The 15054-nt window shown below is 33.5% G+C and overlaps 2 non-coding genes across 2 annotated transcripts; both read left to right on the top strand.

The window, feature by feature from the left end:
- Positions 1-13109: 13109 nt before the first annotated feature.
- On the top strand, positions 13110-13268 carry LOC114189359 (U1 spliceosomal RNA). Its single transcript, XR_003605662.2, has one exon. It is a non-coding gene; the product is annotated as a U1 spliceosomal RNA (small nuclear RNA).
- Positions 13269-14894: 1626 nt separating this feature from the next.
- On the top strand, positions 14895-15054 carry LOC114189361 (U1 spliceosomal RNA). The gene has a single exon (XR_003605664.1). It is a non-coding gene; the product is annotated as a U1 spliceosomal RNA (small nuclear RNA).

Raw genomic sequence — 15054 nt, 5'->3', positions numbered from 1 at the left:
TCGCATAAACTCGCTTAAGCCAGGGACACTCGCCCAAGCTAAGCCCTCAGTCTCGCTTGGGCTAGCTCACCTCACCTAGCGAGCTTAAAACAGTAGAATCAACACGTCATCTCGCTTAGGCGAGATCCTCTCGCCTGGGCGAGCCACACATTCACCCAAAACCACACCAAAACCTCGCCTAGACAAGTATTCAACAAAACACACAAGAACACACTTCGAGAACTCGCTTAGGCGAGCCACTCTCGCCTAGGCGAGAATGTCAGTCGCTCCAAACTCAAAACCTCTCGCCTGGGCGAGATATCGCGCTCAAAACTCTTAGGTTCTCCTCGCGACCTCGCTTAGGCGAGTGCCTCTCGCCTGAGCGAGAGAGCATGTCGCTCAACCCTTTTCCTGGTCGCCTAGGCGAGAACCACAAACTAGAACCGAATGTGAGACTCTACAACTCTCCCTTAGGCGAGATGGACCCGCTTGGGCGAGACTTGTAGGGTTTCGAGTCTGTTCACGCACACACATCGCCAAAATAATACCAAAACACCAACTAATCATTACCAGCACAAAGTAATGGCAAAAATACATCAGAATCGTGTTTTATAACCGAATTATCCTCCCATTTGAATACTAAACTCGTTACTTTTCCAAAGGGACTACGTAAGACCCCAAACCCACATTCAACTCATGTGAAATATCAAAGAATTGAAAACAACATCAAGAGTACCCAATTTCTCAATCACAACATCATGTAATACCCCTAAAAGCATACCACATACAAATCCCAATTGAGCACCAAAACGCAGTAACACAAACCATATAAAATACACATAAATTCAGCATCCCTAACCTGGAATTAGTGATCAAAATTGAGAAATATAGGACCCTTGATTCACAATCTCCTTCTTGCTTCAGCCCTTGCACACCCAAAACTCAACTCACACTCTCAATCCTGTGCTCCTCTCTATACCAGTTCACTACACTGCTAAAACCCTTCCCTTTACCTAAATTTTGGGTTTTATAGGTGTCTTTAAGATGGGTTTAAAAAAAAAAACGAAAACGAAATTGGGCTTAGTGTGGGTTTTAATTCCTCTTCTATTAATTATTTGGTGGTTTTCCAACCCTCTTGGCTACCCCATTTGCTAGGTTCTCTCTACCTTTCCACATTCATTCCAAACTAAGTTTAGTAAAAATAAAGGTTAAGTTCTGTCGTCTACCAGGTTTGAACTCGTGACCTTCCACTCACAATGCCAAAGCACAACCACTATACAAATTCACATTTGGTGATACACTCCAATCAATATAAGTTTACATTACCAATTTCATACTCATACATTTTATTATAAATAAATAATAAAACCACAACACATAATTGGCATACATAGGACTCGAACCCAAGTCCTCTCACACAAACCAAGTACTCTCAACCATTTAAGCTAGTACTTTTCCACGTCACATTAAACAATAATTAATGACATAAAGGCGCTTTCTACCCGTATTTATTAATTAATTAATTATTTAATTAATTAATTTTCATGGGTCTTACACTGACTATGCAGGGTGCAAATTTGATAGGAAAAGCACAAGTGGTACATGCCATCTACTTGGATCAAGCCTAATTTCATGGAATAGCACGAAGCATGCATGTGTAGCACTCTCTAGAGTTGAGGCTGAGTACATAGCAGTTGGACATGCATGTGCTCAAAGCATATGGTTGAAGCATCAACTTATGGATTATGGTGTAAAGCTAGAGAAGGCACCTCTTTATTGTGATAATACAAGTGCAATCAACCTAACGAAGAATCCAATCCAGCATTCTAAAACTAAACACATTGAAATCATGCATCATTTCATAAGAGATCATATTAAAAAGGGTGATATTGAAATCATGTTTGTGAAAATTGAAAATCAATTGGCGGATTTATTCACTAAACCACTTGCATGTGATAGATTCAACAAGCTTAGAACTGAATTAGGTATTCTTGACATGAAAAATATATGCTGATATTTGTTTGGCTTGTTAATCTTATTAGATCATGTGTGCTACATTTAAAATGATAAAAATCTGCATAATTTGAAAACTGCCAGAATTTTAGTCAGCTAAATTTGAAAATTCAACACATAGATTTCACTTAAACTGTCAAAATCTGCATAATTTGTGTTCTAGAATTGTTTCAATATATTAAATCTCACAAAAAAACACATATATTTGATTTAAATTGGTCTGGTGTGAATTTCATGTAATCTGATATTTTTAGTCAGCTACAAATGCAAATTTAACACATAGATTTCACTTAAAACTGCTACTATAGTAGCAACATGTAACAACTATTACATCAGCTAAAATCAACTTTTCAGATTGCATTGACCATAAAGTGCTTTAATTACATGATTTCTAATGAGCATGCATTAGATGTGAACTATTTGTAAGTAGATTGTTCATAAAACGCATAGGAAACTCATCACTACATCTCTGATACAGATTCCCTCATATTTAATTGATTGTGATTTCCTGTACTACATTGAAACCAAAATATCTGCATAATTTAATTGACTGATTTTGAAAATCAACATGTTGATTCTATAAATATTTGCATAAGCATCATGCATTGGCATTCTAATTTGCTAGTAAGAGCCAAACCTACACTTCACCATGCATAGAAGATCACGAACAACCCCCTCAGATGATAAAACCTTTACCCCACCTACTCCATCCTCTCTAAATTCCATGAATCAAGGAAGGCTTGAGGTATGGTTTGAAGGCCATGAAGACAGAATTCAGACCTTCTTGATTGAGATCAATAGGAAGCAAATCATCCTTCCTAAGGTGATTCGCATGTCATGGCTGAGGGTAGAGAATTTTGGCAACCTTGAGCAACATCTCAAAACCCAAAAATTGAAGACATTCCTTGAAATTTCGGGTAAGGTGATCTTGAATGAAGGTGATCTTATGGTGATGTACTGTATTCAAAATGGTGTGATGGTGGACTGGACATACACAATTCATGACCATATGATGAAGGCAAAGAGGTTCACGAATTTCAAGCTTCCATATGTGGTGCTCATCTCCAAGTTCATTAAGCATTTTGGTGTGGATGTGGAAGGAGAGCTTGAGGAGTCTACTGGACTTCTAAATCATGTTTCTACACTAAATATGCACAAGATGGGATTCACCAAGATAGGCAACACTTGGCTGGTTGAAGGAGATCAAGGTGCAAATATTGAAGTTGGAGCAAATGACCATGAAGCGGGTACTAATGGAGGAAACCAAAGGGAAGATGAACCATAGCCCATGGCAATTGAGCTTTATAACCCTCTTGAAAATACTAGACCTGTATAGTCCCAGTTTGAGAGAATGGTTCTTAACCAGCTTCAAGACCTCAACATGGCACAAAATGCACACCATGCTTATTGCACAACAAGGTTCTAAGACCTGGATGATCAGCTGTATAATGTTCATGACCTCCTCTCCAATGTCTACAATAGGGACAACCCTAGGAATGAGTGAATGGGATGGCTCATAGGTCATGCATTGCATTTTCGTGCTGCATTTTATGTGTCTATCTATTTGTTCCAATTTTTTAATCAGCTATTTTCTTATTTCAGTCGATTGATTATATCAGTCTTAGCTTCATATTATAGTTTTCATTTCTATTTTTGTTCTGCTATGCTTATATTCGTATCAGGTGCCCTGATACACCCATATGTTAATGCTTTAATGAAAATTTTCATCTTTCCAAAATGATTTATGCATTTACTTTCATTTGATGAATCCAAAGGGGGAGAAAAATGAGTAAAATTGTGTTCAAATTGGAAAACCTAAAATAAATCTGCTGGAATCATATAATACTGCAAACTTAATCTAAAATCTGAAGTTAAATCATATTATTAGTGATAGGGGGAGCATATGCATATGTGATATGTATGTATGCTTGTGTGCTTTTGCTTGGTTGTATGTTTGGAATATTGGTATCTTGTATGCAAAAGCTTTTTCCGGTTTCTCAATGGATCTTAGCTCATCAATTTAACTCGAGGATGTTGGCTTCATTAATTCATGGGGAGATTGTTGGCACAAGCAAGCTTGAAGCAAAGAATTGATAAAGCCATGTGCATGAATATCATAGGTGTTTGATGAAGATTGATGAAGATCCACTTGAAGATCATGTTTTTAGTGTCTTAAATCTAAAAATAACATGTTAAATGCAATGGTTTAATGTTATATCATGTTGGTAGGCTATATGACATAAGTTAGATGTCTTGTGTCCCTTAGTGTGTCTCTTTTAATATGTTAAAATGGGTTTTAACAGGTTAAAAGACTTGTTGTATATAGTTTCTGGTATGAATGTATTCAGTCAATTGAATTATTTTTCAATCTACTGATTTCACTTAAGTCAAGTGAAATCAACTGACTGTACGAAAAATTCAATCGACTATTTTCACTTAAATCACACTATATAAGTTGTGTTTTCGCGAGCAGAGGTGCGAATCTGAGTTTTTGTGCATGAAAGTTTGTCATTCTTCTCTGGAAAGCTCTCTCTCTGTAATACAAAGCTGCAACTCATATTTTGAAGATCTTGGTTGATCTTGGAGGCACTTTGGCTTGTGAGTAGCTTGAAGAACACATGTATGGTTGGCTAGGGACAACCACCATCAGGTTTGGATATTCTTGTGCCTTTGGTGGGTTTGCTTGATGTGATTTCAGGTTTGTAAGTGTGATTCTTGTAGGGTGTGTGTCTAGATTTTTGTGTGAGTTAAAAATCTTATGAGTTTTTTTGTTCAAAAGTGTAATCTTGGTGTGTGATTTGTAAAACTTTTGAATATTGTGGAAACCAAGCTCAGATTGTCCTAGTAAACTGGATATAGCTCTGTGATTGAGTGAACCAATATAAAAATAATTGTGCAATTCTCTTTCCCTCATCTCACTCACTTTCAATCTCTTTAAAAACTCAAGAAAACCAAGCAATTTGATGTTTGGTATGATTTATTGCGTTCTTGTGTAATATGAGGTTGTATACTTGTTAAAAATATTGATTGGAACAAGTCTTGTATGTAAAAAATTGTTGTTTGAGTTGAATTTGCGAATTCTGCATTCTGCATATATCTATAGTATTTTTGTCGACTGATTTGTCTTTTTAATCGACTGTTTTATTGCTTCAAGAACAAATTAGTCTGCTGATTTATATTTTAATCGACTGAAAGTGTATTGGTCTGCTGCATTGACATCCAAACTTTGCAGTCCATTAGATTCAATTGAAAAAAGGTTTAAGCTTTCGAAAAAGTTTTATAAAGCCAATTCAATCCCCCTACTTGGCTAAAATCACCATTTCAAAACTAACACAGAAAACCCAAAATTACAACAGAAGATATAAACAACATTTAGGGGGATAATAGTGGTTGCAAACACAAAACTGAGACATTAAATAAGGTAAACAATCTTCAAATTTTGCTTCGATGCTTGGCTCACTTTATCATTGTTGTGCGTTAATTGCATGAATTGCAAATTTTCTTCATCTGATGCTTGCCTGAAATTGTTAATCAGTCAATTAAAATTGGAAAATTGATAAAATAAAGGAGAATTGGGTTTAAGGAAATTGAAATAGAAGAGAAATAAAAAAGAGTTGATTTGTCGCTAGCAAATAGGGGTTCGGTAGTGAACATTGACATTGGGGGAAATGTTGGAGGCAGTTTGAGTTGTTGTTGGAGTAACTTGGGGTTCAGTTATGGAGAAGTGAAATTCTTGCACGAGAGAAAAGACTGTTGCAGTGGCTCTGTTTACACGTTGATGGTGGCTATGATAGCAAACAGTGGCGACATTGGCAAGCATTTCCGACAATGAAAATGTAAGCGCGAACCAGAGGGGGTTGCTATGTATTGGGATTTCGTGATTGAGAAAGGAGAAGTGGAGTGGCTAGCACCACTATTGGTGGTGGCATGATGGGGATGGTCTACACCGTCGAAAGTCGAGTCGTTGCTTGCATAACTATAAGTATGAACGTTGAATGGTGGACGCATATGATGGTGTGGATGCGTAGATTGTTGTTGGTGAACAGTGTCGCCGAAGGCCTCATATGGGATGGGCAGCATTGGTGCTTTCATGGTGGCCGTTAGCGGAAGGAAGAAGATGAACTTTGGGTGTTAGTCTCAAAAGCTGGTTTTAATTAGGGTTGGGAGATTCATTTTTCTTCATGCACCTCCATAATTTAATTCACGGACCCCTGCTTTTAATTTGGGTTCTGGTTATTTATTTACTTCATGCACTCCCCAATGTAATAACCCCACACCCCTTACATTAAGTTTTATTTTACCTTATGTACATGCGTTTTCACTAAGTACACACCACACTCCTTTAATTTCTTTTTTTTGGGTAGGATGCGTTTACTTTATGCACCACGTGTTTTCTCTTTATCCACCCCGTTTCCATATGTGTAGTTTTACTCATTGCACCCACATACTCACTTGTGCACTCATATTTTCTATTTCAAATTTTACCATTTTCTAATTAAATCTCACATTTCAAGCACATAATTTTCTAAAATAATAAAATATTTTTAATAAAAATTAAAATAGTTTTTGAAAAATGATAAAAATAAGAATAATAAAATTTAAATTTATTTTCTTTATTTTTTCTTTTAGTGTCTAATCGATCGCTCGCGTCGCACGACACTCCTTTTCAAAAAATAAAAATCATAGAAGTGTTTTGGTGTCTAATTGCCCGCTCACATCACACGACACTCCTTTTCAAGTATACAAATATAAAAAATGTTTTTGGTGTTAATCCGGCTCACGCGTTGCATGACACTCATTTTCAAAAAATGTCAAAAAACAACTTTAAAAAAAAAATTAATTAGACCTTTTTTTTTGTAAAGAACTACGTAGCTCAGATTTCTCATTTTTAATGAGAATATGTAGGACCAAGGTTTTAACCCTTGTCGAGTCCCTTTCACTCCAAAAATAGTTTTTTCACTATTTTCTTATTTGTGGGAAACGTAAGTATTTAAAATAACCACATCTCTTTTGCAAATTTAATTAAAGGTACCGCCTTTTGACGGGCGCTCTAGGGTGCTAATACCTTCCTTACACATAATCGACTCCCGGACCCTAAATTTGGTTTTCGCAGACTTTATATTATTTTTGTGGTTTTCCAGAATAAACTATGGTGGCGACTTCAAATCTCTATTTTCAAAACAAATTTCTTTTTAGTTCGTCGTCCCGTCGCGATAACGAAATGTAGAAAACATAAAATACAAATAAATCATAACAAGCAAAAAGCACAAGCTAAAACTCAAAACTGGAAATTGAAATGGAAACAAAATTAGAACATTTCATTGCCAAAATCAAAAGGCTTACAAGAGATAAAGAGAGTGCTAAAAATTTAAATGGTGAAAGGAAAGTCTCTTAGTCCAATCTTGGTGTTTGTTTCTAAGTGGGTGAACTAAGTAGAACCACCTAACACACTAGGAAAACCATAATCTCATGAAGGCTACTATTTCGCTCATTAGATGTGGAGAGAACCCTCTTACATTACACTTCCTCTCTCTTCTCATAGGACCACAAGAACACGAACCCTAACCCCCAAACATTTCTCACTCTCGCGCAACCAGGTTCCCCCATAAAAACCTAATTCTCCCTCTTTTAAACCCCTAAGAAAAGAAAAAACAAATTAGAAAAGAAAACCCAAAAATTGCTTAACCATGATCCCTTCGAACCAGAATCGTAGCCTTGAATCCTTTTTCGATGCCCTTCATCAACTTGACTTTTCCTTCTACTCGTTCGTCATGACTCTGCCACGATCACACCTCCATATCAAGTTTCATCCATTCGATTTGCGTTGGCTCCCTTCCTTCATATCAGATTCTCACGCTCTTGATTAACTTCAAACTTGCTCTTCGTCACGTTTGATCGCGCATCAACTAGTTTTGTGCACATCAAGGGTGTTCTCTCTTCGTTCTTTCAACGGCAAGGGATCTACCAAGCTTTTAGAGAGGGAAACTCAACACTGCCTTTGGTTTGACTAGTGGCCTCTCTGTAAATAAGCAAAAATTAGAGGTAAGGTTCAACTTACAAATTAGCAAAGATAAAGGATGTCTTGGCAAAGCAAATTTATTATAAAAAAAAGGAGATTCTAAGGGAACATAACTATTGACAATAAAAGACAACTAAAACACTCTTTTTACCCTACTTTTATGAAAATAAGATTTTCCTAAGCAAACAACAAAACTAATTAATTAAAGACGCAAACTTATTTATTTAAACTAAAAAGAAAGTTTTAGAAAGGAAAAATAACCAAAAATAGGATGTTATCCATCATGCAACATAGTAGACGATGTCAGCATAAAGTCATGAATCTCCCCTTCGACATGAGATAATTTATGTCATTTGCAACAATCTCCACTTCAACATTTGCCTTGTTGGAAACCGAACTCGTTAACTTATTATGATGTTAATTGTTGGATTGAATGTTTACTATTATGTAAAAAGTTATAGTCAATTGTTAGAGTACAATTCTTTCCACTTTACAATGTAGTAAATCATGTTCCGCACTTATTTGGTCAACTCCAATTATTCACCCTTATTTATTGCTTTTGAATATGATTATGTTTTGAGGTATTGGAACCAAAGCTTCTTTCATCATGTGTCACGATCATGACAAAGGTTTTTTTTCCTAATATTGAGCATATTTGCAAGAGGAAGTATTCTATTTTCAGGTATCCACACGACATGAAGTCCTTTGGTGTTAGTATCACTACAAAAAAAATGATACTTAATGAGTGTTATTTTGCGAAGGTTATAAAAATGCCCCACAAATTAACATAATTTAGGATGATCTTGTGGGTTGTCTAAAATGATAATAATATTGAAGGTTTTAATTCTTGTTTTAAGAGGTTCATGGCCTACACAAATTATAATCCATTTTTACTAAGGCACATGAGTGGCAAGTTAAAGTTTTTTCCCACTTTGTTAACTTTTTGGCAAGTGTACCAATTCGTTACAAGTAGTAAAATGGAAGTCCAAATATCGTTTTCCCAAGGGATATGTGTTTGCTTGTCTAATTGTAATTATTTACTAATTTTAGCAATGATGACAACATTAAAGATTGATTTAATTCAAGATAAAAGTGCAAAATTACTAAACACTAAAGTTATGGAATAATTTAGGAAAGACTTCACCAAGGTTGGATTTCATGAACCATACTAACACAATATTTCCTACACAATCTCTCTATCTAGCTCAAACATCCACATCATAAGCATACTAGCCCTAATTCTTTAGAAGCAAGTTCTAAGTCAATGTGCCAAAACATTAATTCCTTAACTATTTTAATTCACGACTTCCATTAAGATTCGATGTCTAGAATGACCTAGAGATTACATCTATTCCTAGAACCCAATCTCATGGTTGTTCTATCCAAGGTTAAGTTCCAATTCATTTCCCAATGATTAGATACAACCAAATAGAAAAGATTTCCATCATGCACATTAATAATTGAGATAAAACATATGAACAAAGACAAAGATTACATTGCATAGGAAAATTACAGAGAGTACAAGTTCATTACATCCAACCCCAATGAAAGAGGAGTTTAGTCACTCCTAAGCATCTAGTTCACAAAAGATAGATGAAATTTACGGAATGAATGAAGTAATTTGAGTTCTTCTTGCCATAGAATGGCCTTTCCCATGTTTTATTTTGGCTTTGCTGCGTTCCCACACACCAGCCCACCAGTTTCGTGTAACTTTCGAAACTATAACCACTTTAGAAAATCATCTTCTCGTTGGGCGAGATGACTTTCTCGCTGGGCGACCTGGCAATCTCGTTGGGCAACTTGGCATGCTCGCTGGGCGACACGGTCTTGACAGTACAACCTCACTTCTCCTCCAATCCTTCACTTTCCTATACAATAATCTCCAATAAAAGACAAAATATACCTAACCTAAAAACACCCTAAGACTTCCCACAAAACACATGAATGAATATAATTAAGAGGTCCAATCAAACATAAATAATAAGTATTTTTCATACTTATCACACTTTCATTTCATTTTCAACTTTCCCTCTTAGCGTGTTTGTCTCACGTTTTCATCTCATGTTTTCACCTCCACAAAGTTTCATTCACATTCCCCTTTGATGTTCATATTTTTGAACCCTAAACACAATTTGAGGTCCCCTTTCTTTGATTGAAAAAGTTTGAAAATTTTTCAACTGGATTCAACTACCCAAGTAGTGGTGGACGATGAAGGCATGGTGATGGGAGGCAGTTGAATCATTTAGAGTGTTCGACCCTAAAGACACGGTGGGTCCGTGGCTTCGATGTTGGAGTTGATGGCTCTGTTGAACACTACAAGGGTGAGGGAGTTGGTCCACTAAAATAACTTAGCAAGTTCACGAAAACCTCATATTTGCATATGTTTATTGATCATCTGAAACTTCAATGATTCATGTCTATGTATAAGTAAAGGTGGTGTTTAAAGATCTATGTAAGTTATTAATATGAAAACTTTAACAATTTTAACACAATATGTTTAAAGAAATTAATCTAGAAAAGTTATTAAAAACATCCAATTCTTGAACATTTGTGTTTAAGATTTTTGTGGGTAATAGTTTGATGGCGATGTATTCTGTGTGTGGGGATGTTGTTGTTGCTTAGTACGTGTTTGATGAAATTCCTAAGTTGAGTGCAGTGTCTTGGATTATGATGATCTCAGGGTATGAAAAGATGACTTTCTTCACATTCTCTAGCCTTATTATCTTTCATTTTCCTGCATTTTTAGTTTATACCCTTTTAAACAATATTTAGTGAGTGGTAAAGTGAGTTAATGATTTGGTCACATTCATTGAGTGAGGGTTGACATTGGACAAGAAGAACGAAAGTTTGGCTCATAGCAACGGTGCCTTTGAGCATTTGTTTAAGTACTAGTTTGTTAGACATGTATGCCAAAAGTTTAAGTAATATTAAAGGGAATAAAGCAGGTTTAAGAATCCTTAACAGTTTCATAGTTTTTCGTCCTTGTTCTCTTTACCAATTATATTGTTTTATGTCTCCATTTCTATCCTTCAAGGTATCCACATAATTGTGTATTTGATTTTCTAGTAAGTACAAATGCAGGCTAAGAAAAAATCAATGATTTGGCAATATGAACAAGTATCATTGTATTATCACAAGTATATTCAGCACAACTGTAATACAAACATTAAAAAGTTAGACTGCTTTATTTCATTCATGTGGTGGCATTGCATAGTTTTTTTTTCTTAAGAAACTTATGTTATTTTAATCAACATGTATCAACTTTTACTGACAAGTTTGAACATAATTTTAAAGCTATTGAAATACTTTGCTTGGTTTGATGTGTAAACTATCTTGATTGATTGTTTTGGGGGTCTTATCCATATCTGACTCATTGTACTTTTTACACACCTTGTCTTTTGGTATTTTATGTCCTAAGAAGGTCAACTTAGTTGTTGCTCTGGTTGGTTGCATGCTTGTTAAAGATGCATTAATGCAATTGGAATTGACAATAAAACGAGTAGCAAAAATTGTTTACCAGGCAATAACATTAAGTGTCTTTTATTCTCACCTCATTGGACAAGATTGCAAATATATTGTTTTAATTTCTTTCATAGTTCCTTCGTGAATGCATCAAAGTTTAATAATCTTTTTCCTCAATATCTTTTCCCCTCCTCAACTCATTTACATTTTTACTCTTATGTTTGCATGCTATACAATTTTAATTACAGTAATTTATGGTTTTAAATGATAAAATTGGAGCATGGTTTTTTAAAATATCATTTAGATGATTCTGAAATCACACTTATGTTTAGTTAACTAAATAATGGCTTACATAGTTTTATGTTTACTTTGTAATTTGTTGTGTTATTGTTTTCTTCTTATTCTTGCAAATCACACTTGTGTCATTGATTATTTCACCTTAACAATTTTCTTTTATCATTTTAGCAAACTAGTGATGCAAGTGAGTCTCAGTCTTATATGCGTACAAGAGGATCAACTGTTGTTAACAATATTTAATGTGTTTATGATATTTTTTGGAATAAAATTATATTTAGTCTAATATGGATTTTGAGTAATTATGGATTAAGTTGTAATTACACTTCAATTTAAATTACTTTTATGTTTCTATGCTGATTTTAAGAATGGAATGTTTTAAAGATATACAACTTTTATAATTTAATACGAATTTTACACCTTTATTACAATGTTGCCATTTGGAAGTTACGAATATGCATTATTAATTTACATATCCAAGTCTCACGCACGAAACTCCTGATAATGAATAAAAACTAAAATAACAAGAAATTTAATCATGACTAAGTTAAAACCTTTATATTGTTCAAGTTTTAAATTTCATATGACATTGAATCTTACTTTATTCAATTAATGTTATTGAAAAATACGTTACACTATTCTTTACATTGTTCGTTCATAGAAAGACATTTGATTTATTTTAGAAAACCATTTTATTTTTACATTCTCAATGTGAGAGCAATTGTTTTTTTCTAAAACATAATAGTTTGAATGTAATTGATTTTTCTTTTTACTAATATTTTATAATCTTTTACTATATTTTTGAAGAATATAAATAATTTTATTTATATTTTTAATGCTTTATTAGTTTTACTTATACAACATATTTTTTGTTTGGTTATCATTACAAAATTCTAACTTTTAAATCAATGTTAACATTTAAATTTGTGAATTGCAACACATTCAATTCTTTACCATTGAACAACAAGTTTGATTGTTTAAAACATTTTATGTTTTCATTTTGGATAATAATTTTGTTTCCGAACTTTGTAAAATTTTGAAAACTTTTTTTTTCCTTTATTTGTTTTCACTTTTTATTTAAAGTTGAGTTTCATGTCTTTATCATTTCTTAATCTATCGTTCTTTTAGTATAGATTCTTTATCCTATTCGAGAACATCTTAAAAGTCTGATGAGTTAATATGATATTAAAATAAGGTATAGATCAAATAAAAAGACACACCAAGTAACTTAGGGATGTTGGTTCTAATTTTCAAACTACTTTGCCTAATCCCACATCGAAAGTTTTAGTGGTTGAAGTACGAAGAATACACTACAAAAGTGAGATGTGTGATACCTTAGAACATACTTACCTGGACGGGGTCAATAGATGATCATGAAGGTTTATGGCCTAGGGTAGTGACTTTCATTGCACTTGGAAGGGGTGCTCCTCTAAGGTCTGTCCCAGTGACAGAGCCTACGTCATAATTTGTGGCAGTGGGGTTTGCGTTCGCGCAACCCTTTCTAATATCAAGTTAAAATTTTAACTTCCATGTTTGGAATCTAATTTCATATTTTTGGTTGAGATGTTTCCATTATTATGTCTTTATGATCGTGTTGTTTATTTTTTAATAAAGGTGACTATAAGAATCATTGCAAAAAAGATATTACGTGTTTGAATCACAACACATAATATTGTGCTAGTTATTCGTGAGAAGAAAACAAAGGCATCCATGATTAGAAATTCTTTATTATTATAATCTAGGGCAATATTCTTACGGGAAAGTTGAGAAGAAAGTAAAAATGTGTTAAAAAACTCTAGAACCACAGGCCACAAACATTTGCATGAGGTGGGATCATAATCCCTAATCAACTCACAAAGTGAAATCTAACTTGAAAACTACACAATTAAACAAATAACATAACAAAACCTCGTTAGCACAACAACCTTAACTCACGACAAAGCAATCAAGAATATAAAAACTAATACCATTACAATTTATTACGAATTTTAAACCTTTCATAATAAGGCACTTTGGAAGCTACGCATATAAATTATTAATTTACATCCAAGTATCACACACGAAACTTTTGATACTGATCAAAACTTAAAATAACAAAAAATTTAATAATGACTAAGTTAAAACCTTTATTTTTTTCAAATTTCATCTTACATCAAATCTTATCATATTTAATTAATTTTATTGAAAAATACATTACACTATTCTTTATATTATTCGTTCTTAAAAAGGCATTTGATTTATTTTAGAAAACTATTTTATTTTTACTTTCTCAGTGTGAGAGTGATTTTTTTTTTCTAAAACATAATTGTCGGAATGTAATTGATTTTGCTTTTTACTAATATTTTATAATCTTTTACTATATTTTTGAAGAATATAAATTATTTTATTTATATTTAAAATGCTTTATTAGTTGTACTTATACAATATCTGTTTGGTTATCATTACAAAATTCTAACTTTTAAATCTATGTTAACATTTAAATTTGTGAATTGCAACACATTCAATTCTTTACCATTGAACCACAAGTTTGATTTGTTAAAACATTTTATGTTTCAATTTATGATAATAATTTTTTTTCCAGTTTGAAAACTTTTTTTTCCTTTATTTGGTTTCACTTTTTATTTCAGGTGGAGTTTCTTGTCTTTATCATTTCTTAGTCTATCGTGCTTTAAGTATAGATTCTCTATCCTATTCGAGAACACCTTAAAATTAATTCTGATGAGTTATTCTTGTATAAGTATAAATAGTAAAACTAATATAATAATCAAACAAAAAACGGTTGTATAATTACAAGAAGAATTTAGATACCGATTTTAATTTATTTTTTTGTGCTAACCATAAAATAGTTGTGAAATATCAAGATCAAATTTAATGACCATTATGTTTTAAAAGGGATTATTTTTAATTATAAAACTTGTTTATATTTTTATTTTCAGAAAAAAGAAACTCAATTGCTTCTTTAATATGATATTAAAATAAGGTATAGATCAAATAAAGAGACACACCAAGTAACTTAGGGATGTTGGTTCTAATTTTCAAACTACTTTGCCTAATCCCACATCGAAAGTTTTAGTGGTTGAAGTAGGAAGAATACACTACAAAAGTGAGATGTGTGATACCTTAGAACATACCTACTTGGACGGGGTCAATAGATGATCATGAAGGTTTATGGCCTAGGGTAGTGGCTTTCATTGCACTTGGAAGGGGTGCTCCTCTAAGGTCTGTCCCAATGACAAAGCCTACATCATAATTTGTGGCAGTGGGATTAGCGTTCGCGCAACCCCTTC

The sequence above is a fragment of the Vigna unguiculata genome, chromosome 6 (assembly GCF_037176805.1).
Source record: "Vigna unguiculata cultivar grain cowpea cultivar isolate G323 ecotype 2 chromosome 6, ASM3717680v1, whole genome shotgun sequence".
Lineage (NCBI taxonomy): Eukaryota > Viridiplantae > Streptophyta > Magnoliopsida > Fabales > Fabaceae > Vigna > Vigna unguiculata.
The sequence above is the reverse complement of the archived record's forward strand: the minus strand, read 5'-3'. Positions and strand labels throughout refer to the sequence as shown.